This window comes from Castanea sativa, chromosome 4 (assembly GCF_040712315.1).
Source record: "Castanea sativa cultivar Marrone di Chiusa Pesio chromosome 4, ASM4071231v1".
Taxonomy (NCBI): Eukaryota; Viridiplantae; Streptophyta; class Magnoliopsida; order Fagales; family Fagaceae; genus Castanea; species Castanea sativa.
Window position 1 is genome coordinate 48,582,532 of NC_134016.1, and position 26,487 is coordinate 48,609,018.

At 30.1% G+C, this 26,487-nt stretch overlaps 1 long non-coding RNA gene and 1 pseudogene across 1 annotated transcript; both read right to left on the reverse strand.

The window, feature by feature from the left end:
* Positions 1-13,187: 13,187 nt before the first annotated feature.
* Positions 13,188-17,570, reverse strand: LOC142630485 (uncharacterized). The gene is made up of 5 exons (XR_012843323.1): positions 16,051-17,570; positions 15,388-15,438; positions 14,445-14,562; positions 14,273-14,349; positions 13,188-13,401 (listed from the first exon to the last, which is right to left on the reverse strand). It is a non-coding gene; the product is annotated as an uncharacterized LOC142630485 (long non-coding RNA).
* A 2,625-nt stretch (positions 17,571-20,195) lies between these two features.
* LOC142633062 (TMV resistance protein N-like) lies at positions 20,196-25,393 on the reverse strand (annotated as a pseudogene).
* Positions 25,394-26,487: the final 1,094 nt, after the last annotated feature.

Consider the following 26,487-nt stretch of genomic DNA (forward strand, 5'->3'; position numbering starts at 1 on the left):
TTTTTTTTTGGTAGTATCTCATTCTTGCCTTGTGTTGCAAACTTGCAATTCCAAGCTTCTTTTTTAACTCTAGGGAGATGGTCTCCTTTTTATGTGATATTTGAGTTCTTAAAGTTTATCTTTTTTGGTGAGTTGGTGAATTTTTGTTAGAAAGTTTTAATATATAGAGTCCACTCTAGATGATAGCTTTTTATCATCAAATCAAGATACTAATTGGTTTTTGGCGTAAGTGGAGATTGAATTGAACCACAGATTTCTTATTCAACTATAAAAAATTTCACCAATTGAATTAATTGGAATCCACTCATAACTTGATGAAGTGATTATAAATTTATTCTTTTTTTTTTCTGATCACAATTGACCATTTCAACAAATTATTACAAGTCATAAGATCATAATTTTTTTAAATCTATTAACTAGTATCTTAGTAAATAAATAAAAACAAGATCACACTAACAAAAAGCTAAAAAGGAATGTTCTTTTTCTTTTTCTTTTTTGGACATATCATCATCCCTTTCATTCAGAATAACCCTTACCAAAAAGAAAAAAAAAAAAGTGTTGGATATTTTTTTGGAATAAATGAAAGGTTTATGTACCCATTAATTTATTTTAGAATCAGAAAGGAGGAGAGGGGGGCTTATAATATGGGGCCACATTAGCAAAAAAAAAAAAAGAAAAAAAAAAAAAAAGAAAGGAAAGTTATTTTCTATTTTAGGGCAGATGATCCCTTTCATTTGAATAACCTTTACCAAAAAAAAAATGTTTTGATTTTTTTTTTTAAAGAAATAAGTGAAAGTGATAAGGTTTATATATTGTTAATTTATTTTTAGAATCAAGGGGGGGGGGGTCATGCAATCAATTTTACTTTTTCTACGTAAATATTATATATATATATATATATATATATATATCTATCTGTGTGTGTGGAAATAATCATTTTATTCCCTTAGACATTGCTAAAAGACTTGGGCATTAACCAATGGCGTTAAAGACCGTGTCGTTTACTATCATTGTTGATTGGTGAACTTATGTGATACGTACAAACAATTTTTTTTTTTTTTTTTTGAACACATACGTACAAACAATCTTTAATCAGCATTTGACATTTAAAATTTATTGGTATGAGTTATGACATTTTAGCGAGTGCATTCTTGTGGGTGGATTCTTACCATTCTTGAGGGTCATATTTCGAGATGATTTGGAAATAAAATTGAAAATTAACCAGAACTTTTGTTGCGTGTGTTCAGGTAAAGAATTTTTTAAAACGAATTTAGATTTATCACTTTTTTTTTTTTTTTTGAGAAGACTTGATTTTAGATTCAATCACAAACAGTTCTAGATTTTGGTGAAGCATTAGAGGAAATTTTAGTTGGAATTTGAGGTCTCAAAATCACAACTAAACTTAGCTCATTTACTCAATAAACGAACATAAATAAGAAAAAAATTTTAAGTCAAATATGACATATTCATAAACATTTCAGTTCATTTCAACCCTATTAACGATGACTGTGGTGCTTTTAATAAAGGGTTTCAAATTAGGTATTTTTTTATTGTCAGTTAATTAAGGGTTTCGAATAAGATATTTCTCTGCTCAATTAATAAATATTGAAATTTTGAATGACAAAATTGTAAATCCAATCATTCTAAAACTTTCATAAAAACGTTGATTCCTTTTATTTTAAACAAGACATCAACACTTTTCTAGAAAAAAAATGAAGGAATTTTGAAAGAATGAAAATTAATCAAACATACGGCTATGAAAATTCTGTACTTGAAAAAGTTGAACATCAAGAGAGGGAAAAAGAAAAAAAAAAAAGCGTATTCAACACTTCCGTATAAGTGGACACCTACCTACCACATTCCTCTCTGCTTCTTGAACCTCATTTCCTTGTTGACCATCATACAAACAAACAAACGGTACGCGTTTAGACTGACTAAGTGCCTTTTTCTCATATCATAATCTAATTGAAGGCCCTACTCTTTTTCTCAAAGTCGGAAGTCCCACCTTAATTGACTGCAAATGTATATCTTTACCTATGTAGATATCAACCATTTGTGAAAAAAGCTCTTATCTTTGATAATGATCTATTGGCTTGCATTGCACTCTCAGGGCTACATGCAACAAGTCTGCAGATAAGTTTAGATCCTATGTTATGTCATCATGGGCTTAGCTAAAATGGAATAGTACATGGAAAGTCAAGTAAACCCTTTGCCCTATTATTGTTACTATTTTTAGATATATTTATAGTATCTTTTGATGCATTTTCATTAATAAAAAAAAAGAAAAATAAAAAATTCACATGTATTAACTTATATAAACTCCATTTTTTTATAATATAGACATGAATATATATCTTAAAATTATTTCTTAATATAAATCTTACTTATTTGGACAAAATATTGTTAGGTAAGGAATCCCACTTAGCAACGAGGCAAATTAGTGACACTTGCACATGAGAAAGTGATTATTCAATACTTCATGAGCAATTTTTTTTGCGTGAGGGGATGATACAATAATTTACCAAAACTGTATGAAATAGTCATATATAGAACAAACTATATATATATATAAACAATTATTTGTTAGACCTTTTGTATCTAATTGTTTGGCCTATATTTCATTTTGAGATGTCCTAAAATAAAATCCTCTTTGACAAATTAACTCAAGCTTTCTAACATGCCCCTTACTTTATTTAAAAATTCAGTACCCCTCTTTCACTAGAGTTTAAAGTAATGGGATAGTTTGAAAATTTGTACATCTTTCTGCAAAAAAACAGCACATTAAATGATATTTCCTCAAAATATTGGATTTTCTAAACAGCCCAAACAAAATGGAATGGATGAAGTATTTATGATCAAGTACTCAATATTACCTACAAACCCATCAATAATATTGTACATAAAGAATAGAAACTACCCCTTATCAGAATTTGAAAAGTTCTTCACATCATTGTCCATGTGAACACGGTTCATTTTTCTCATTGGAGGTACTAATTTCCAATTAGATAATTGTGCCATTAATTTATTCAACTCAACCCCAAAAATCTAACTAGAACCCCTAGATTTTCTAAAGCAGGATATTTCTAATTGGCAGATGATATATCTAGAGGAGCACATTTGCCAAATTATATTCATTATTTCCAAACATGGTGGGTTGTGATTTTGAATTAGTAGCAAAAATAAGCTAAAAACTCTAATAAGTTGTGAGTTTCATCACTTTCTGAGCACACACTTAGTGTTAGGATTTTCTTTTGTGGGTTTTTTATTTTGTGTTTTTGTATTGGTTTTTAGATAGGTTTAGTGTTAAAGACCATATTGGGTTTTTGGTTTAAGTTTGAATTTTAGATCTCTCATTCAATGGTCAAAGATAAGGGAAAGGGAAAGGTATCTCTTGCGCTCAGTTTATGAAGCATTTGTCTCATGACACGTGGGAAATTTCTCCAAAATAAAAAAAAAATATATATGTATATATATATATATATATATATATATATATATATATATATATATATATACTAGCTTATAACCCCATGCATATGCATTGATGCACTTAAAAGTATACAATAAGATGCATAATATAATTCATATATATAATTTAAATACTGTTGATAGTCAATTTTATATTTTGTTAACTCTTTAAAAAAATTTGTAAAAATATTATTTGGTATAACATGTAAATTGTCCATTTAAAAAAAAAAATTATTGTGAAGCACTTTTTTTTTTCAATTCATTTAGTCTAGACTCTTTGGTTTTTGTACTTAATAACTCATTTGGATGAATATTTATGATATGGTCTCATATTTGATTCTAAAATTAAGAAATAAAACTCTTTAAGAATAAATAACTTAGGACACATGGAGCATAATTGGAACTCTAATTTGGAGTTCTAATTTGAGTTTCTCTAGCTTCACCTATATATATATATATATATATATATATATATATATATATATATGTATGTATATATGTATATATATTCAATTCAGATTTTCTTTTCAATTTTTCTATAAAAAATTTCTCACATGGAAAAAGTATATAATTAATAAAAATATTTGTTAGATTTTTTATTTAATTTTTTTTTATAAGAAAAATTTATTAGTTAATTACATATTTAATGGAAAATTTTTAATGAATCATACAAAAATCCTGAATTGAATAAATTTAATATTTAAAAGACTAAATTAAATGAAAATAAAAATAAATATCTAAAATAAATTTTAGACAAATTTAAAATGTGCTATTTACATTTTAGTGTTTTTATTTTATTAAAAATCAATAAACATAAAGAAAGAATGAGTATTGAAACCAAAGTACCAATCATTTGAAATACAATTTAAGTACAAGATTGTTTACAAATACTTTACAAATTGAACTGCTTGGAGGCTGCTGTATTAGATTACTAGTGATAGTGGCACCAAAAATATCTGTTTTATTAAGTATTGTTGGATGGGATTGGGTTGGGCCCCCATGCTTACTCATCTACTGTTGTCTTATTGTGAATTCTTTTTTCGTTTCTGTTTATGGTTGGTGTCTCATTCTTGCCTTGTGTTGCAAACTTGCAATTCGAAGCTTCTTTTTTAACTCTAGGGAGATGGTCTCCTTTTTATGTAATACTTGAGTTCTTAAAGTTTATCATTTGTTTTTTAATGTATAGAATGATAGCTCTTTATCATCAGATTAAAATATTAATTAAATTTTAGAGCATGTGAATGTTGAATTGAATCACAGATATTTTATTTAACTATTAAAAACTTTGTCAATTGAGTTAACTGGAACCTATTCATAACTTGATGAAGTGATAATGAATTCATTATTATTATTTTTCCAATCACTGGCAAACCATTTCAACAAATTGTAATAAAAATCGTACCATTATAATTTTTTTAAATCTATTAATTAGTATCTTAGTAAATAAATAAAAACAAGATCACACTAACAAAAAGCTAAAAAGGAATGTTCTTTTTCTTTTTCTTTTTCTTTTTTGGACATATCATCATCCCTTTCATTTAGAATAACCCTTACGCAAAAAAAAAATGTTGGATTTTTTTTGGAATAAATAAAAGGTTTATATACCCATTAATTTATTTTTAGAATCAGAAAGGAGGAGAGGGAGGCTTATAATATGGGACCACATTAGCAAAAAGAAAAAAAAAAAAAAAGGAAAGTTATTTTTTATTTTAGGGCAGATGATCCCTTTCATTCGAATAACCCTTACCAAAAAAAAAGTGTTTTGATTTTTTTTTAGAAACAAGTGAAAGTGATAAGGTTTATATATTGTTAATTTATTTTTAGAATCAAACGGGAGGAGGGGGGGGGGTCACGCAATCAATTTTACTTTATATATATATATATATATATATATATATATATATATATATATATATATTATGTATTATATGGAAATAATCATTCTATTCTTGCTAAAAGACTTGGGCATTAACCAATGGCGTTAAAGACCGTGTGGTTTACTATCAATGTTGATTGGTGGACTTATGTGATACGTACAAACAATTTTTTTTTTTTTTAACAAATACGTACAAACAATCTTTAATCAGCAATTGGCATTTAAAATTTATTGGTATGAGTTATGACATTTTAGCGAGTACATTCTTGTGGGTGGATTCTTACCATTCTTGAGGATCATATTTCGAGATGATTTGGAAATAAAATTGAAAATTAACCAGAACTTTTGTTGCATGTGTTTAGGTAAAGAATTTTTTAAACGAATTTAGATTTATCACTTTTTTTTTTTTTGAGAAGACATGAGTTTAGATTCAATCACAAACAGTTCTAGATTTTGGTGAAGCATTAGAGGAAATTTCATATTTTAATGAGAAAATTGTAGTTGGAATCTGAGGGCTCAAAATCACAACTAAACTTTACTCATTCGCTCAATAAACGAATATAGATAAGATTTTTTTCGGGTTGAATATGAGCTATTCATAAACAGTTTGATTTGTTTACAACCCTATGAACAATGATTATGATGCTTTTAATGAAAAGTTTCAAATTAAGTATTTCTTTATTGACAGTTGATTAAGGATTTCAAATAAGATATTTTTCTACCCAATTAATAAATATTGGAATTTTGAATGACGAGATTGTAAATACAATCATTCTAGAACTCGCAAAAACATCGATTCTTTTTATTTTAAAGTTTAAACACAACATCAAGACATTTCTAGAAAAAAATGAAGGAATTTTGAAAGAAACAAAATTAATCAAACATATGCCTATGAAAATTCTGTACTTGAAAAAGTTGAACATCAAGAGAGAGAGAGAGAGAGTGTATTCAACACTTCCATATAAGTGGACCTACCTACCACATTCCTATCTGCTTCCTGACTCTCATTTTCTGGTTGACCATCATACAAACAAAACAAAAGGTACGCGTTTAGACTGACTAAGTGCCGTTTACTCATATCATAATCTAATTAAAGGACCTACGCTTTTTCTCAAAGTCCCTCCTTTTAATTGACTGCAAATGTATATCTTTAGCTATGTAGATATCAACCATTTGTGAAAAAAGCTTTTATATTGGATAATGATCTATTGGCTTGCATTGCACTCTCAGGGCTACATGCAACAAGTCTGCAGATAAATTTAGATCCTATGTTATGTCATCATGAGCTTAGCTAAAATGGAATAGTCCAAGCAAAGTCAAGTAAACCCTTTGCCCTATTATTGTTACTATTTTTAGTTATATTTTTAGTATCTTTTGATGCATTTTCATTAATAAAAAAAAAGGAAAAATAAAAATTTACATATAATAACTTATATAAATTCCATTTTTTTTTAATATAGACATGAATATATATTTTAAAATTATTTTTTTAACATAAATTTCACTTAATTGGACAAAATATTGTTAAGTAAGGAATCTCACTTAGCAATGAGGCAAATTAGTGACAATTGACTTGCACATGAGAAAGTGATTATTCAATACTTTATGGGCAATTTTTTTTTTGCGTGAGGGGATGATACAATAATTTACCAAAACTGTATGAAATAGTCAAAGAACAAACTATATAAACAATTATTCGTTACACCTTTTGTACCAAATTGTTTGGCCTATATTTCATTTTAGGATATCTTAAAATAAAATCCTCTTTGAAAAATTAACTCAAACTTTCTAACATGCCCCTTAATTTATTTAAAAATTCAGTACCCCTCTTTCACTAGAGTTTAAACGGATGGGATAGTTTGAAGATTTGTACATTTTTATGCAAAAAAACAACACATAAATGATGTTTTCTCAAAATATTAGATTTTCTAAACAGCCGAAACAAAATGGAATGGATGAAGTATTTATGATCAAGTACTCAATGTTACCTACAAACCCATCAGTAATATTGTACATAGAGAATAGAAACTACCCCTTATCAGAATTTGAAAAGTTCTTCACATCATTGACCATGTGAACACAGTTCATTTTTCTCATTGGAGGTACTAATTTCCAATTAGATAATTGTGCCACTAGTTTTTTCAGCTCAACCCCAAAAATCTAACCAGAATCCCTAGGTTTTCTAAAGCAGGATATTTCTAATTGGCAGATGATATATCTAGAAGAGCACGTTTGCCAAATTATATACACTATTACCTAATATGGTCGGCTGTGATTTTGAATTAGTACTTAAAATAAATGGGTTTAAGAGTCAAAAACTATTGTGTTCACACTTTGTCACTCTGACACAATTTACAACTAATTGGTGTAGGACTTTGAACTTGACTAGAGATTGGTTCGAGGTTGCTACATCCCCTACATACGACAAAAGGCCTATTCCCTTAAAAAATAATCAATCAACTTGAACGTCGAGACTTTGGAGAAGAATAAACCTTGAGACTTGATGTTAAATTAAGGGTCTTCACTATTTTATACTAACCAATTAAATTAATTAATGGTTCTGGTTATATTTTAAGGTTGATGAATCGTAATCAAATCATAATGACCATTAAGAAATTGTAATAATAATAATAAATCTTACTCGTATACCTAATGATCTAATACTTTAATTATATAATAGTACTTCTTTTTGAAATCACAAAAACTAGAGGCTCTTTATTTTTTCTTTATTTCTTTCTGTGCCTTTTCTTTTTCGGTGCAATTGTAACTTATCTCATTGACAGGGATTGCGGGTCAACGGCTCACTGTTTTGCAAAAGTTCATCTGTTGTTTGAGCAATTGCAGCAGTGGAGCTAAATAGCTATATAGCTATTTTAGCTCCACTCAAATACAAAAAATTCTCCTGCAGCAATGGAGGTAAAGCAAAAAAATTTAGCTAAAGTGCTACAGTGCTCATGTATCAATACATGAGCACTGTAGCTGAGAGCTATAAAAAAAAAAAAAAAATTATTCACCTTTCCAATTAAATTGTGGTTGAATATTTTTTGGGTAGTGAGATATATTATTTTATTGTAGTAGATATATTATTTTATTGTGATGTTTATATTATTTTATTGTGTTAAAAGCTAAAATAGATCCACTGTTGCAACATGTTTTGTAAAATGAGTAGGTAAAATAGATAAAGTAACTTTTTGTGAAGCTATATTGCTAAAATTTTAACTCCACTGCTGTGGATGCTCTTAATAACCAAGTTTTGGAATACTCTGATTGCTATTTGGTTGGAGTCTGTTCCTCTAGATTTACTAGCTTTTGTGAACTCTGATTTACCTCCCAATTAATAAAAGTATCCACAGATGGAATTCTCAAAAAAAAAAAAGTTTGGAATACTTTGAAATGTATTATAAACCCGATTTAAAACATTAATATTACTATTTTCGTGTGTGTTCTAATAAATATTACTGTTTACTATAAAAAAAAAAAATTCTAGAAGTATGCTCCTTTTCTATTTGCTTAAAAGAGGTATTAGCAATTTAGCATAAGATGTAGCCATTGACAAAAGCTAATTCAATTAACTCATCTATACATATATAGCTAAGAGAAGGTTCAATAAGAATTTGAAATTAGAATCTAATTGTGCGCTATGTGTTTGAATTTATGTAGAGACCACACCATAATTATCCAGTTGAGTTTGTGTTATGTATCCACTAAAGTTTTTTTAATTTTGTGTTAAGTGAATTAATGAGTACAAAATACTAAGCATCTAATATTAAAGAACTATAAATTTTATAAATAAAAAAAACTAATCACATATGCTCGATAAAAATTATCACACAACAAAGATTACCACATGTTCAATCTTACTAAAAATTCGAAAAAAATGATAATAAGTAGTATTAAATTTAGGTAAGAATTTTAATATGTGACTAATTATGTTTACTTTTTCAAAAAAATAATTTGACCAATTATTTATATTTTTATAATAAAAATTGTATTTAATTTTAAATGTATCCATACGTATGCATGTGTTACATGCCATTTTTTTTTAATAATTTGACTAATCTATAAAACTGAAACCTCTGAAGCTTTCACAATTTTTCACGTTAGCACAATATTTAAATAAAATTTTCATTTTATTTAAATAAAATTATTTTTGTTTAGACCAAACTTAATAAGGAGTAAAACTCTATTTCTTTAACAAGTTCAATTTAAACTGAAACTCATTATTTTTTTAAATAAAATTATTTTTGTTTAGTCCAAACTTAACAATGAGTGAAACTCTATCTCTCTGACAAATCCAACTTAAACTCAAACTCAAACATTGATAATTTTTCTCTAATATTTTTTGGTATTTCAGAAGTTTTAATATCTGAATTTTTGAATTATTTTTTTGCAGTATCAGAAATTGTTTGACAAATTTTTTATAAGCAATTGTACGTTTAAGCAATAATTTTTTCATCAATTTGTAACACAAATTGAAATTATACAAGAACAAATCATGCAATGATGTAGTTTGTTAATCAATTTAAGATTTTATAAAATTATTTTAGTCTACGTCACAAATAGGTAAGTTCTCGTGCGTAGTACGGGTTAGGGACTAGTTATTTATATTTTTATAATAAAAATTGTGTTACATGTTAGTTATACATAATAATGGTTTTTAAGTATCAAGCCAAGATATATACTTAGATTAAATTAAAGTAAATTTAAATCTAAATAATAATAATAATAATAAAGTCAAGATATCGATTATTTATTCAAGAGTAAGAGACATTAAAAATTCAACTAACTAAAATGGTATAACTTATACTTGTGTAAATTGTTATTTACTTATGAGTTGGTGAATATGGGACAATAGATGAAACCACATCGAAAAATGCTTAGAATCTGATTGGATGAGGTGCAACATGGTAGCTTAGGCCTACTTGGATGGGGTTGGTTGAACATTGAAGGCACTTCGATGGAGAAGTTAGTATGGTGACAATTTATTTTTATTTTTGCAATAAATAATGACTTAAGTGGGAAAATTTACATACCTTGTCCTCGTAAATATGCAAGGTTTTAATATGGAGACTTTATAGCCATTTTGTTTTATTTTGTGCATAAATCAAACCCTTAAACCTAGCTTTTCAAAATGCTTGAAGTGAGTTCCTGAGTCAGCTGATTGGATATTTTTTTAGGACAACACACTTCAAGCCACTAGTAAGGCTTTTTTTTTTTTTTAAATAATAATTTTATTTATATTAAATGTGACTGAATGTGTGCGAGACATAATAAATGTTGATGTAAGATTAATTTGTAAGGGGCACAACTCTTCTTTTGAAAAAAAAGAAAGAAAAAAAACCCAATCAGTCTGGCCGTGGGGTGAATTAGAGCATTAGTTTTAAACCGTTGGAGAGATCTAATTTTTAAGCATGTCATTACTAGTCAAAAGAGCTTATAGGTTCAAAAAAGTATGTATAGTTGGGATTGAAGCATGTCCAAATCAGGGCTGATTTTGTAGTTGACTATCCTACGCGAATGTCGATCGATCGATCCCAACATTGCTACTTTCCTATGTATATATTTTTATGCATTTTTATTTATTTATTTAATTTTGTCGTATGTGTTATGTTCAAGTAAATATGACAATTGAGTTTAATATTATTAATGGTAAAAAAAAAAGAAAAAGTGACAATATGTCAATATCCATCAAGGTTAAGTTAGTTATAGAAAGCTTTTTATCTTACGAAATCCGTGAGCCCTGTTTTTGGGGATATTCATGCATAGTTGATTTAACATGATACTTGCACCACAGTTCTAGGTTTGTCAAAATCGTATGAAAAGTGAATTACTATTATTATTAGCAAATGGGAATCCAAAAGCTGTAGTTTGAAGTTTCTTCAATAAAAGGATTCGAGTTGCAATTGTTTGACGTTGATTTAGGAGCGTGTAAGCAAGATAGGGACGTGTCACTCTTTCGTGTGTCACGAAACAGAACCAGAAATAACTTTTGTTTTTTGTTCAGAAAGAAAATTAGAAAGATTTGAGAGTGCATGATGAGGAGGACTATTGAAGTATTGATTGCACAAATTGTTGAATTTCTAAGACATTGTTTTCAATTTTTTTTTTTTTGCTCATATGTTTGACTTCTTTTATGCATATTGTGGCTACAATATAATTTATATTAGAATATTATTTCAAAAAATTAAAATTATATTTAGAATATAAATTGACTGCAAGTATGAAATTATGAATTAAAGATAATTTGATTGTGCTAAACTAAATTGGCTTTTGCCAATAAAAATAAAAACTCAATTCACTTTTCATGACTCTCTAAATGTAATTTTATACGTATTTTTTTGTTGTTGTTCTAAGTTCTATATTATTCGAAATGATACCTTTTGTCACATCTATAATTAATATGTATCTTTTTTAGATATTTTTGTAACTCTTTTTCATTTTTTTAAGTTGAATCAAATTACTTTTTATCATTATTACGTTAATTGTTCTACTTTGCACATTACCAAACCATCTCTCATGATTTTTCGTCACATTTTCCTTAATAGAAGCCACACTTATCCTTAAAACTTTTTTTTTTTTGTTCATTTTGTTTATGGTCGTTACTTATATTTTCACTTATTCATTTTTTCATTCTCATTTTATCTACTCATTTTATAAATAAGTTGGTTTTTTACAACCCAATAATCAGTACCCTATATCATGACTAGTCTATCAATTTTTTATCTCTGTATCTTTAACTATCAAGTTATACAATATTTGAGAATATTAGGGTGTCCATAAGGGTTTGTAATTCTTGTAAGAGCAATGTTGAGTTTTCGGTTTACACAATTAATTTCTTTTTGTACATCTATCTGCAATTCTTCGATTCTTCGAGGCCCACCTTTACCTTCTAGTAATAATTTTGGGAATCTCATATAGATTTGCCTTTGGAATATACCTTCCATCCAGATTCCATGTTAGAATTGACTCCGCTTTAAGTTTCATCCAATAAAACAATATTGTTTGCAAAAATCATAAACCAAGTAATTTCATCTTGAATCAATAATTTTATCTAGAAATTATAAGTTAGATTTTTTGGTTATACAAATGACCATGAAAGTCATGATAGACCAATCGCCAAACCCCTTGTGACTGAATGGTTTATCTGGTTCTTTCTAAACTTGGATTTGAACCCCCTTTCTTATTTGTAAGATGAAAGAAAAAAGCCAATAGACAGGTCTTTACTGCCAACAATTTTATAGCATTCTAGTTTAATTAATTTCATACCAAAGCTTTTTGACAGCATTGTTTATGTAAACAGAGTTACAAATTAGCAGCGAAATGCAGGCTGAATTGTGACAACTCAAGAAAAAAAAAGTAATTTTATCCATGTTTTTTTCCCAAGCAAAAGGTCCTCACAGAATATAACAAAAAATAGCATCATTTCAATCCCTACTTTCACAACATTTGACAGTGACTTTTAGAGAAACTTGTATCAGAACCTTCTAGTTTGTACACTTAAAAACACAGTTCCACTCATAAATGGGTCCATTTTATGGGGGGTCCTAACAAAGGTTTTGTATTTGGACAGGGTATTGTTTTCCCAAGGGATTTTCTAACAAAAGCGGATAGCTTAGCTGCAAACAATTCCTAGTTGGTATACTATTCTCTCATTCAAGTAGTGCCTTTGAATTTTTGAACGTGTCAATATCTGCCTAACTTTTAGATGGCACATTACTTGTGACATCAAAACTTTAGAAGAGTCACACTGCATCATCAGCCACAAGGGACTAAAGTAACAACTAGTTTGACATATGGATTATATAATTATATGTAACATGAATGAGAACATTAACTTCCTCAGAATATTGACAAAAAAACTGCAGAGAAAATTTGATATTAAAAAGGTTAAAAGAATCCAGATTGTATTATATACAATTACAATTACAGCTTTTTATACCCAAGTACAGTACAATATTCAATGTTCATCTTTCAACTTGTATAACCATAGATGAGGTCCTGGTCATGACTTCCAGATTTGAAGTCACAGACATTTGATCAAGATCCATTTCCTTAACCTGCAGTACAACAGGTATCAGCATAACTGTTAAATACAAGACACTATTGGTCCCATGAATTACCTCTGTAATCAACATGTTTTAAGAAAATAATTTTAAGAGAAGAAAGAGGATCCAACTAGAACAATTCCATAAATTATTTAGTAGTTAATAAATCTGACATGTACTTTGGTTCAGTGATATAACTCTTGTTTCTCTCATACGGTTTGGAAAATATAACATGTAATAATATTGCCTACAGCAGTGAGAGGATTATGTTTCTATTCAGAACTTATCCATAATCAGTGATGCGTATAAAAGAAAATGCACTATTCTAAGCATTTTAAGTATTGCTTCAGGAACAAACATTTTACTTTTCCTTTCACTTTTCTTATACTCAAGAAGTACAAGCAAAACGCCTAAACAAATAGTACCTGCATGTCATCATTGGTTAATTTCTTTTCTCTTCTTCTTTATAGCTTCTATGAGTGAGTTCTTAGTTTCCAATATAATGCACACATTTATCTACTATTTTCCATGTGGGAACAAGTTTTTGTCATGTTCTTTCTGGAAAGGTTTACTACGGTATCGGCATACACATTTCAGAATTCCTAATCTATTATATCAAATATTGACTATGTTGAACCAGTCAGTCGCCAGATTATAACTGCCCATTCAATCTGCTCAGAATACCTCACAACACCAATCCTTGATCACTTTCTCTCACTCTTCCCCAATGATGTGCAAGGAGACCACAGGTCCCCCAAGAACACACACACGCACGTGCAAAGTTGATTACTTTATATCTCAGGTAAATTGGCCACTTTCATTCAACACACAGCATATATAGTGAAATCTATTAAAATAAAAACAGATTGAGGCCAAATCATACCACAGTATTCCTATGCATATCATAAACTACACCACATTGGTTTCTTGGGATAAATGCATGTTTTTTGAGGTCTCATCCTGAAAGGAAGATGATAGAACATATTTAGACAACCACATTTGCACTTTGAAAAATATTTTGTATTGAAGAAACAAAAATCAAGGATGACACTAACCATTTTAGAGTACTGGTCTCTAATGGAGTACTTGGAACTCAGTATCGTCTCTTGAATATCTTTAGCTGATTGGAACTTCATGTCCAATTAACCTGAATGAGACTGCATCATTTTGAAGCTGTAAAAAGAGTAGTTACAGTCAATAGGCAGATAATCAAACAGACCATTGAGCATATTTTTTGTCTTACATGTAAGGTGGTGACAAATATTCAGATGCTTACTAAGTCAATTTTTTCAGAAGATTTGTGCCCTCCCAATGAAATTTCCAAGTTAAGAGGTTATTGAGACATTGTCTTTAGTATAAAACGAGCTTAACCATTGTTATACATCTTAAAAATCTCCACACACTTGTAAAGATGATACTTTACAATATATAACTCATATACTTACAAATCTCCACATGCTTGAGAAAATGCTATTGCAATCAATGCAAAATGAAGTAGCACACATATATTTAGACACGCCGCATACCTAAAACTAATTGCGCACTGACTACAGTCCAAAGATTTGAAAGAGGGAATAAAATAAACAAGGTTGCAGACTGCTTATAAGCTTGTCAAAATCTACCCTACACCATTACAACAAATGTCTTGACCTGCTTTGTTACAACCTTATTAGAAGCTGGATTTCCATAAATCAAGCAAAAATCATTTAATTTGGTTTCAATTTGGTTCTGTTTGAAATTGTTTCTGGAGATTTCAACATAAAGAAACTGTTAGCCACATATATTTGAAACTACATCTAAGAATACAATAAGTTGACAACACACCTTTGTATAAGCATCCCAATCAATGTAAGCTGAGATCATTTGCCATGTTTCATCACATGTAAACCCTCTCAGTTAAAGGAGTTTTCATATCATAGTACTGACTTCTAGAAAGATTCTTGAGAAGTTTTTTTTGTCATATTGCAATGCAAATCTTTCATTGAACAACATTTATACCTGCTTGATTGTTGAAGCTGTAATCATTCTTCTTCTCCTTTATGCATTTCCCTAGCATTACATCATTGAGATATTTTTCCATTAAAAGCTGGGGTAGCACTCCTTTTTAGATAAGAAAAAGTATTTCAGAGATGATCAATTCAATTCAGCAACTGATGCTTTCTTTTACAAAATAAATGCTGAGGTGTGAATCAAAAAACACAAAAAAAACAAATAAATGATGGGGTAGTACTCTTTCTTTAACAAGGGTTACATGGATCAACATTATCTACCCTGGTCAGTAACAATGTATACTATTTGGATTGATAATTATATGGGTCCTATTAAATTAGACTATGGATAGAAATGACAGAAAGGAGACTTGATATTGTAGGTTAAGAATAGAAGAATGAAAAGAAGGAAATATTAGTAGACAATGACATTCTTAAATGATTTGGGAAGATTCACTTCGACATCAAGATCTGCATTGCATGCATTACATACTGAAACACTGTACTTTTGTTAGAAACCTCTGCTCCATATATACTGCATAATTTTTTATAGCACATAAGAGATATATTTCTATATGCGCATTAGGATGCACCTGTATATTATATACACAAGCAACATAAAAAAAACAACAAATTATTTAAAAGAGATAAGAATAGTTAACTGGCAACTGACCTTGGTATAAGAATCCTAGACGTATACCACAGCAGTTATCTCCGGTTGAGCAGTCTGACCATTTCAATTCCAATGTTGACGTCCAATTTGTTCTCAGACATTCACTATCATCAGAGAAGCAACCCTCCTTTTCTTCACCTACTGGAATAATAGAATAGATTAGTGGGAATAGCTATGGATTGAATCAAACATTTCAGAGCTTTATACATCAACTATACAAGAAGCATATACTGTACTCGTCATCGTTGACAAATAGTAATTTATCAAATTGCTATGATTTGGGTACATAAACAATATACACAGCCAGTAATTCTCACTATCTCATTAGAAAATAAAAAGAAATTAATGACTGTTATATGTATGTCTATCTCTATAATTAAACATGTTTGATAGAATTAAATTTTTATGAAGGATGTACTAGCTAGACACCAGAACAGAGTCATGATAATGGAGGGGTTTGGTTGCTTATGACTTTATCATGTTTTATGCTTGATCTCTAGAACAATAATCCTAATAATAATAACTAAATAAATAACTATCTTTGTAACCAAGTTAATCAATACCCAAAATAGGCTCAATATAAGAAAAATACCAATAGCATACATTTTGATGCTAATTATAGCTGCAACATTTATGCATATGCAAGACATGATATAAAGACAAATTTTCAGTCCTTGAATCACATGATATAAGCCCACATTAATATATTCAAATTAGTGCAATGACTTGACCTTTGTGCGGCAATCTCCTCCCTGACCTGAACCCCTTCCCCCTCCTCTACAACTACACCATTTAATCTTATAAATCTAAAACTTCAAAAACAGTTTAAAATCATTTCATGAAGTCCTTAGAAAACTCTATGCATTTGTATAAGTACCATCTGCTAACAAGAATGTTGCTCATGTTAATTTGTGCACATGTTGTCACACCAATTGTCTTTCGCTCTTCTCAATAATCCCATATTACTAGCTACCATTGTGCTCTAATTCCCAATAACACAAATTCCTGGCTGATATTGCACTCACACTTGAAAACATATCTGTAAAACAGACTCCTCCTCACATGTGTTATTCCCAAAATAAGACCTTTTTGCATCACTTACCTTAGTCACCTTAATAACTTTCCTACTGAAAGATCCCAAGCATTCCAAATGCCTTCCAAAAACTAATTGTTATTGCAAATTAAAGCAGAAAAATCAACCACCACAGAACACCTAAGCTTGAATCTCTCACTTTTATGAAAATTTTCAATAGCAATTCCTTTTCATCAAGGAAAATAGTCTCACACTTGTATGTAAATTTTCAAGAATAATTCCTTTCCTTCAACGTAAATAATCAATTTCGTACTTGTATGCAATTTTTCAATAGCAATTCTTACCATCAAGGAAAATAGATTAACACTTATATAAAAATTTTCAATAATAATTCCTTTCCTTCAATGTAAATTCTTTTTGCACGAAATGTGAAATAATAAACTACTAAAATCTCCTCAAACACAAATTGGAGCTCTATAAACAACTACAAGGATTACAAACTATAAAATCATACATCTCCTTATACTATACATCAAACAAAAATTATATCCAAATTGAGATCCAAGCTACCATAAATATATCTTCTCAACCAGAATCTCTCTCCCACCCCCGCCCCCCAACCTTTCCCCATTAAAAAGGATATGTAACTTAGATTGTAAATAATCTGGGCTTAACAAATCTAGGAGCCTATGGATCTCAAAAGCCATTCTGACGAAAATAACTAACAATCTCAAACCAATTTGTACTTAACAAAATCAGGATCCATAAAGAATAACAATTAACTTACCTAGTTATGAATTGCTCCCCCATATACAGCATTACCCACTCCTTTCAAACCCCTTGCCAAACTCCAATATATTAATATGACTATCACCCTACCTCCCTCAACCACAGAATTAAGTCTTAAACAAGTGCTAGGCAAAAATCTAAAAATCAAGATAGATGAAAACTCACCTTAAAATCCATGTATGTGAGGCAGGAGAAGATCAAAGAACATCTCTGGTCTAACTGGAAACAGATATTATGGTCTAACAAGTAAATAATGGCATAGGATATTGAAATTGAAATGTCGAAAGAATTGGATTTTTAATCGGGTTTTAGTCATGGGCTTCTAAATTTTGCAAAATTATGTGACAGATGCTTTCTTTTTTCAGATCATTCCAATATTATCACTAAATGCCACCCTTTGTCTAGAAGCACATTTTCTCAGATGACTTCCCAACTTCTGTATTGCAAGAACCTACCCCAAGCATTGCCAATGCATTTTATGGTTTTGTTCCCTTCTTGATCTGCTGGAATTTTGCTTGTCTTTAAGCTAGAAACGAGAAGTAATAAAAATAAAGCAGTACATTTGCTTCTTTGCTGTTTGTTGTATAGTTGAGCTTACAAATATACTATAATTCCATTAAGAATTTTTCCTTATTAGGATGGTTGATAAACAAACAAGTGTGTATGAGACAGATGACCTGATATAATTCGATGCCCCTCAAAAAAAAATTATCATATACAATAATACATTAGTCCTTAAATATACCATAACATATATCTTCTTGTATGTGATTTAGATTCTTCTTTATACACGTGCTAAACTGAAAACTTTTGAATTTCTGAAAAATCAATCAAATCAGTAAGAAGTAAAAACATAAGTATTGAATGAATAGAAGAATAATCACCAACTGCACAAATGCTTGCCCCTACTTTTTTCTTTTTTTGTTATCTTCTTTGACTGGATCAAGCCAATAATATTGTCCCTAAGACCTTTTAAAAAAAATTACATATTTCAAGTCCTCAGCCTTCCCAGTGAAAGGACTTTTATATTTAAAGGCAAGAATGATAAGATCATATAAATGCCTATTATAGAAAAAATTGGGCAGTAGGTTAGCATAAGAAAAACGAATTTACATCAAAACAGAGGAAACAAAATTGTATACTTAAAAAATTGTTAGTTCGGAGACTGCAAAGTTTGAATACAGAGAAAGTTGCAGCCATGAGTTATAAGGTAAAAATCTTCAGCAGAAATGTATTAAAAATATGTCTAACTAGCAAAAAAGCTGATCCATGCATAAGATTTCTCACTACATAGAAACATCATTGCACGCTTATTTAAATATCTGAGTAGAGCCAACTATATTTCTGTTTAGTACAACCAAGATAAAATAACTAATGTCCATTTCACACAAACAATTGGAGGGAAATCAGCATTGGGAATTGGCTTCTACTATGCAAAGGTCTAGGCAGGTGATCATAGCATTAAGTACTAAATTGCCCAAGCTCATTCAAACCCATCTTTTATCACAATCTTCCAATTCAACTGCATTTAAGATAATTAAAATCATGAACCATTCAACTAAAATAAAAACCATTATTTTTCTATATTTTGAAGAGAAAAAAAAAGATGTTCCTAAGATTTTAAGTCACTCCTAGTTAAAATGCTTAGTTCTGCCAAATCCTGCAGACCTGACACACTTTGTAAAATTGTTCTAACTCTCAAACTTTCAATGCATTGTGTTTGAACAAAGTCTGCTAACTGAAAATCAAAGGCACCTGACCATTCCATCAATCAAACCTTAAATTTCCAACCACATTCACTCAAACTATCAATTTCAGAACTAATACCAGTGAGCCCCCTTCAACACCCCATAACAAATAGGCTCAACAAATGACCAATAATTCTAATCAGTGCAAGTAATCTCTTGACTATTTCCTTAGATGTTGATCTTTGTGAGTCTAAAAAAGCATAGGCCTTTTGACTTTACTCATCCATTAACAAGATAAATTTAAATGCATTTTTCTCAAGTAATTTTGAAAACTCTTGTATCATTACAACTTTACAAGAAATTGAATTCAACAACAAATCAAAATGACCATCAATTCTGCTTCTTATTTGTGTTAATGTCCTCTCCAATTGAATTAGTGCCTGTATGAATGAGCCTGTGAATTTAGAGAAAGAAAATGGGAAGTGACAAATACCGCCAAAGATGCAAATCAATAAGCAAAAGAGGGAGACATACCCGGCATTTTACAATGTAAAAGATATCAAATGAAGATGATGCAAAGGAAAACAGTGTCAATGGAATAGTAGTACCTGGGCATATTTTTTTTCAAACTTTGATTAAGAGATTCTAAGTTTCTTTGATGGTGAAAATGGATTGAAGCTGGCGTCATTTTTTATGGAGGGATGGGCCATTGAAGAAGAATCCAAATCAAACGCATCCCCATTGGTTGAGTCATTAGCTTTGTCCTTTGGAAGCCTTAAATAAGATGTCAAGGAAAGACAACTAGTGTCATCAGCGATTAGAGGAGGTTGAGGTTCTCCTGTGTCTGCGTCTGCGTCCGTTGAGACTCACATGATTCATATGTGAACCATCGGAAGTGGTGGCAGGAAGTAGTAATGGTGCGAACTCAGTGTTGTCAGAGTTGTCATCAACATTTTGAGAGTAGTTATCGATGATTATGGAATTTTGAGGAGGACAAATGCATTTCACATGTACCCCCATCCCTGCAATAACAGGTGCAAACTTTCCGAATTCACTTGTCCAATGAGAGATTTTACATGAAATCTCAACACAATTTTGATCACCTTGCAACAAGTCTCCAAATTTCTGCTGCAATTGGCTATGAGGTACAGCGTAAAACCACAAATGATCACACTTCAGATACTGAAAGATCGGCTGTTGCATGAAAGATTGCGCTTGACCATTGATGGAAATGTCGACAGCACAACACCAACTGATTCTATCATCACGGAGAGAACCGCACTTCTTAGCATAATTGTCTTTCAACGGAACTAGATGAAAAGCAATACAAAAGGCAAATGTTGAAAATTTTGGACCAATCCGGAATAATATGGAACTTTCAATGCTTTGATGATTGAACCATTCTGGAATATTCCTTTCTGGTACTATAATACTATATCTCTCTGCAAAATCAAACAGATTTATATCTGAAGTTGGACGTAACTCTTTTACAATTAGGAAGAACTTGGAGAAGGAGTGCCGGGAAGAGTAATCAATCCGATGTGAATGTGAATCCGCTAATACGTTGCCTTTCTCACGTGAACATATCATATTTGGTGGAAAATCTAAAATTCTTCCAAACTGCATGCAATTAGGAATTTTGAGAAATTAGAAATTTACCAAATCTAGTATAGTATTTGGAAAGGTAAACAAAATTGTTTTTTTTATTATTTTTAATATCTTGAAGAGAAGAATGTACCTGATCGAATAAATTTCTTATTGATTGTGAATTCAACGAGATACAGTTTGATGCACACACAGATTTTATACTTTCTGGAAGCTCTGGAATTTCCTTAAGGAACTTGGAATCCTCAATTAGAAGATAACGTAATCCATTGAATCTCATAATGTTATCTTTAAGGTTCGAAGTTTTTCTCCTTGATAATAACCATTTCTTTGAGAGGTGGAAACAAGAAGTCAATTTTTTTAGAAAATTCAACTTCAGAAAACCATATTTTGAAAATCCACCACAAGAATTGTGTAGTGCTTGTATACCAATCTGGACATCCTTTGGAAATTGGACACTGCCATAAATAAAGAGTTTTTGAAGATGTGGCAATTCATAGATGCTACTTGGAAGATGACATGTACAGGAATAGGAACCTATATCTAATCTCTCAAGCCCATAGAGATTCCTAAATGATGAAGGAAGCTCTCTAATGGCAGTGCATGCTAAACTTAGAAACTTTAAATTTTCCATTTCTTGTGAAATATCAGGAAACCTCTTAACCCTTTTGCATTTATGAAGAATTAAAATTTTAAGAGATTTCATTTTGATGCAGCTTGGAAGAATTTTAAGTCCAATGCAACCCGTGAGGTCCAAACTTTCAAGCTTCTCAAGACATCCAACAGAGTCATGAACCTTGACTAAATTTATACATTGACAAAGATTCAATTGCTTTATGTTTGGGGTGGTAATCAATAAGTCGGGTAATTCCCTAACGTATTGGCAGGATTCCAAATTCATATATGTCAAGCTTTTACACTGTATCCTCTGTAGACAAAATTAAATCAAAATTAACTTCAACAAATATTAAAATATATTTTAATCATTAATGAAGTAATAATAATTTATTTTAAAAAATAAAAATAAATATTATACCTCAAGAAGCTTGGGCAATATAAGTGGACTTTTTGGCATGTTAAGAACAACGAGTTTTGGAGGACGAAAATTGGATGGTAAGGAAGATGAAGGAAATCCAGGCCAATCAAGCACCCTTAATCCGTTGGGAAGATATTTAAGATCTCCACAAGTATCTACATTACTAGCCATAAGGAACTTGAGATTTTCCATCTTTTCAAGACATTTAGACTCTAATTGAATCTTTGATGGTTCAGGTGCGCATATCATTATGCCTCGAACTTTTTCTGACCCCTAATTAGACAAAGAATTAAGTGAATCACACTATACAATAAGAAGTATAATGACAATAAATTTAAACAAAAACCAATATAATTAATTTACATTTTCTTCCACGTTTAATTGGAAAAAAAATCACTACATATGGCATTTGAAAAATGAACTAAAATGATGCATACCGTATTTTTAGTTAGTACATCAAGAACATCCTCATAGCACCATAGTCTACTACGCTCTCCAGGTTTTGTTGATTCTTGTTGAACAATGTCCTTACCCATTCGTTGTAACAAATTATGCATCGACAATTTGTCATATTGATCAACAGTTATTAGGCACTTTTCAATAAGTCTTTTAATTTCATAAATTGAACCTAAAACGCAAGAATCCAATATATCCGTGACATATTGCTTAAGAAATCCCTTAAAAAAACATGCAATATCAAGGAAAATATCTTGTTCAATTTCATCCAATCCATCATAACTTATTTTCAATACTTTTTGAATTTCTTTGTTAGGAATTCTTTCATACTTATCTATTGCACTTTTCCATTCAAGTTTAGTTCTTCCACTCAAATCAGCACCCATTACTACTAGAGCTAAAGGAAGTCCCTTGGCATATTGTATAACTTGGTTTGCAAGCTCTGAATAATCTTCTTTGGGTTCTTTGCTTTGGAAGGCATGCCTACTAAAGAGTTCAAGAGCTTCATCTTGATCTAATTCCTTAATCTCGTGCGTTGAAAAACATTTTCCAAGAGTAGCTACCAAGTGTTTGTCTCTTGTTGTTATAATGATTTTGCTTTTAGAAGCAAACCAATCACATCCTCCAAGCAAATTTTCTACCTGGACCTTTTCATCCACATCATCAAGAACTAAAAGGATTCTCATTACAGAAAGTCTTTCCTTTATCATATTGATTCCTCTAGATTTGTTACTCACCTTTAAATTTTTATCCCCTAAGATATCAAAAAGAAGTTCCTGTTGTAGTTCAATTACACCATCATTTGTCTCTGATTTTTCTCTAACATTTTCTAGATAACAAAATCTTTCAAAACGACCACAAATTCTATTAAAAATCTCTCTTGTGATTGTAGTTTTACCTATTCCACCAAGACCATAGATCCCTATCATGTGAGCATCATTTGACTCAATATCTGAAAGAATGGTCTTTATACGATTATCTATTCCAACAGGGTATTGAGCAACAAATAATGATGGGTATTGAGCAGCAAAAAATGATGTGCTATTTAATTTCAACTTTGAAATGTCTTCAACAATTCTTTGGATAAAGTCAAACTCATTGCAACTGTCATTCACATAACATTAAAAAAAATATATAACGAGTTAGACTAGAAAATAGAAATATGAAGATAAACTATGTTTAAGATGTTTGGTGTGCATTAATTTGAAATGCTGACAATTAAAGTAAGTGACATGTACTGATTTATAAATCTATAACTATCATTATGTTAGCACCTCTTTTTTGTTAGGAAAGTATCTTTTTTTTTTTTTTGTGTGTGGCTTTTTGCGTAGTTATCCAAAAATATTAAGCATTAAACGGTGAAGGGAGTGGTATGGTGGTTCATTGGTTCAAAAATTGTGTCACTGGCTCAATTTAGACAAATAATTTTATTTATTTTAAATAATAATAAATTATAAATTAAAAAACAAAAAGAAAAGAAGAGAAAATACTATAAAAAGAAAAAAGAAAAGGCAATGGTACTCAATTAGTACATAAATGTGAAGGTATTACATAGATTGAAATTAATACAACATTATTGTTAAGAAAATTTATGTAAATATAGAATTTAATATATGCTTATATATAAAAATGACTAAATAATAGGACATCTTGAATTGATCAAAATGACTTAAAACATTAAAAACAAAACGGTTCGAGTAAAATCATGTGATTAGGTATTTTAAAAAAAAAAAACTGGTGGTTTTTCATGGTTAATTTTTTTATTAAATATGATAGATTCTTTCATACCAGTCTAGAATTTCGTATAATTCATTGGTTTGACGGTTCAATCATCAATTTGGTATGATTAGGATAACTATACTTTTAACATGAAGTTTCATGGAAATTCTAGTTAGGTGATAACAGAAAATTACTAAATCCCACTTTTTTAATACTAGAAATAAATTATTGAGGAAGTTTTTCAAAAACATAAAAATTAAATGTATAATATATGGGCGAAACTCCTATTTAATTGGTAAGGTACTGTACATTTAAATTCTTCCTTTACCAATTCTTTAAAAAAAAAACCAAAAAAAAAAAAAATCTTCTTTCTACCATTGTGAGCTAACTTCCATCGTAGAAAATACGAAGAAAATAAAAGATTCATAATTTGGACAAAAATTAGTTGCCATAACAAACCACTAAACCAAATAAAAAGTATAAGAATTATCAATGAATACCTATCATTATAATGCCGACCAGATATACTGGCTGCTTCTTGGAGAGCGGTTCTCCATCTTTGTACTTTCTTGTTGTCCATGTTTTTTTCATGTTCAGCTAGAGCATCCCCGAATTTTCCATTTTGCTTACGTATTTCTGATGGGTTCACCTTGTAAAAAACTGGTATCATTAACTGACTATTCTTCTTACACTCAACAATCTTGGCAAGCTCATCCAAACACCAAGTGGAGGATGCATAGTTTTCAGAAAATACAATTATTGACATTGTTGACTTCTCAATGGTTTTGAAAAGCTGTGCAGAAATTTTTGCTCCCCTTGGGAGCTTATCATCAATGAAGGTGTGAATACCCCTCTTATGCAAAGCCTCGTACAAATGACTAATAAAACCATAGCGGGTATCTTCACCTCTGAAACTCAAGAATACATCAAATTTTTCGGGTTGGTGGATGAAAGATGAAGATGAGGCTCCTTTTTTGATCACAAGAGCCATAAGGATTTATGAGCAAATTGTTGTAAATATCTGAAAGGAGGAGAAAGAAAACTATGAAAGGGTTGTCAATATTGAAGAATTTATGAACTGTGCAATCTAGAACAATGGAGATCAAGATTACATTCGTGTATTTCAAGCAAAGCACAACAAGAACTATAAGTGAAAGAAAGAGGAAAACTGGAAGAGAGAAAATCTTTTATGAAAAATTACATTACTTGCTTGAATGAATATTACAATACAAGAACCAATATATATACTTATATAGTTCTATCAGTATGAAATAACTGGAGCTACCACTGTACAAACTCTGGTTTGGACTCTAACAGCCTTTCCTATTTTCCCGCGTGTCTAGCCTATTTGGTGGAGGTATTTGAGTATTGTTGTTCAAGATGATATAAAAATTGTAGTTTAAAAAGTGTTGTGAAAACATGTATTTAAAGTATTCATAATACAAAAAATGTGTTTGGTACTATATTTCTAATAACGTCTTTTCAAAAGTGAAAAACATATTGGTGTGTTTGATATGTGTTTTTTTTTAAAGTGATGACATATAGTCTAATCAGTGGGACCTACAGTTTTTAAATATTTACAAAAGTGTCATTAAGTAACATTGTTTGAAAACAGAAAATTGGTAAAAAAAGTTTTCTAAATTCAGTACCTAACTAAGCAACGTAACTCAAACATTCCAGTAAAAAGCACCCTTATCAAACACAATGTTTTTTTTTTTTTTGGGTCCACTGTTTTCAATGTTTACCCACTGAAAATTGTTGTTTAAATACCCTAGCCGAATACGCCTACACACTTTCAATCTGTAATTGATAAGTGAGCAACAGCTCTCTCTCTCACTGTGCGTTACTGTTTAGGCAATAGGTTGAGTTGTCACACATGCATGTAGCTTTAAGTTGAGCACGTGAGTCCTTTTAAGGAAACAGTAGCGTTTTGGCTTGTCTTATTATCATGATTAGCAGAAATGTTGTGGTTTAATTCTTGGCGTAAATGTATTTTTGGTTTTTACATTTTGACCTTATTTATATTTTAGTCCCTACTTTTTTAGTTTACTGCTTTTAGTCTCTAAATGGAAAAAAGGGTTCCATTTTAATCTCTATCGTTACTCACTTAA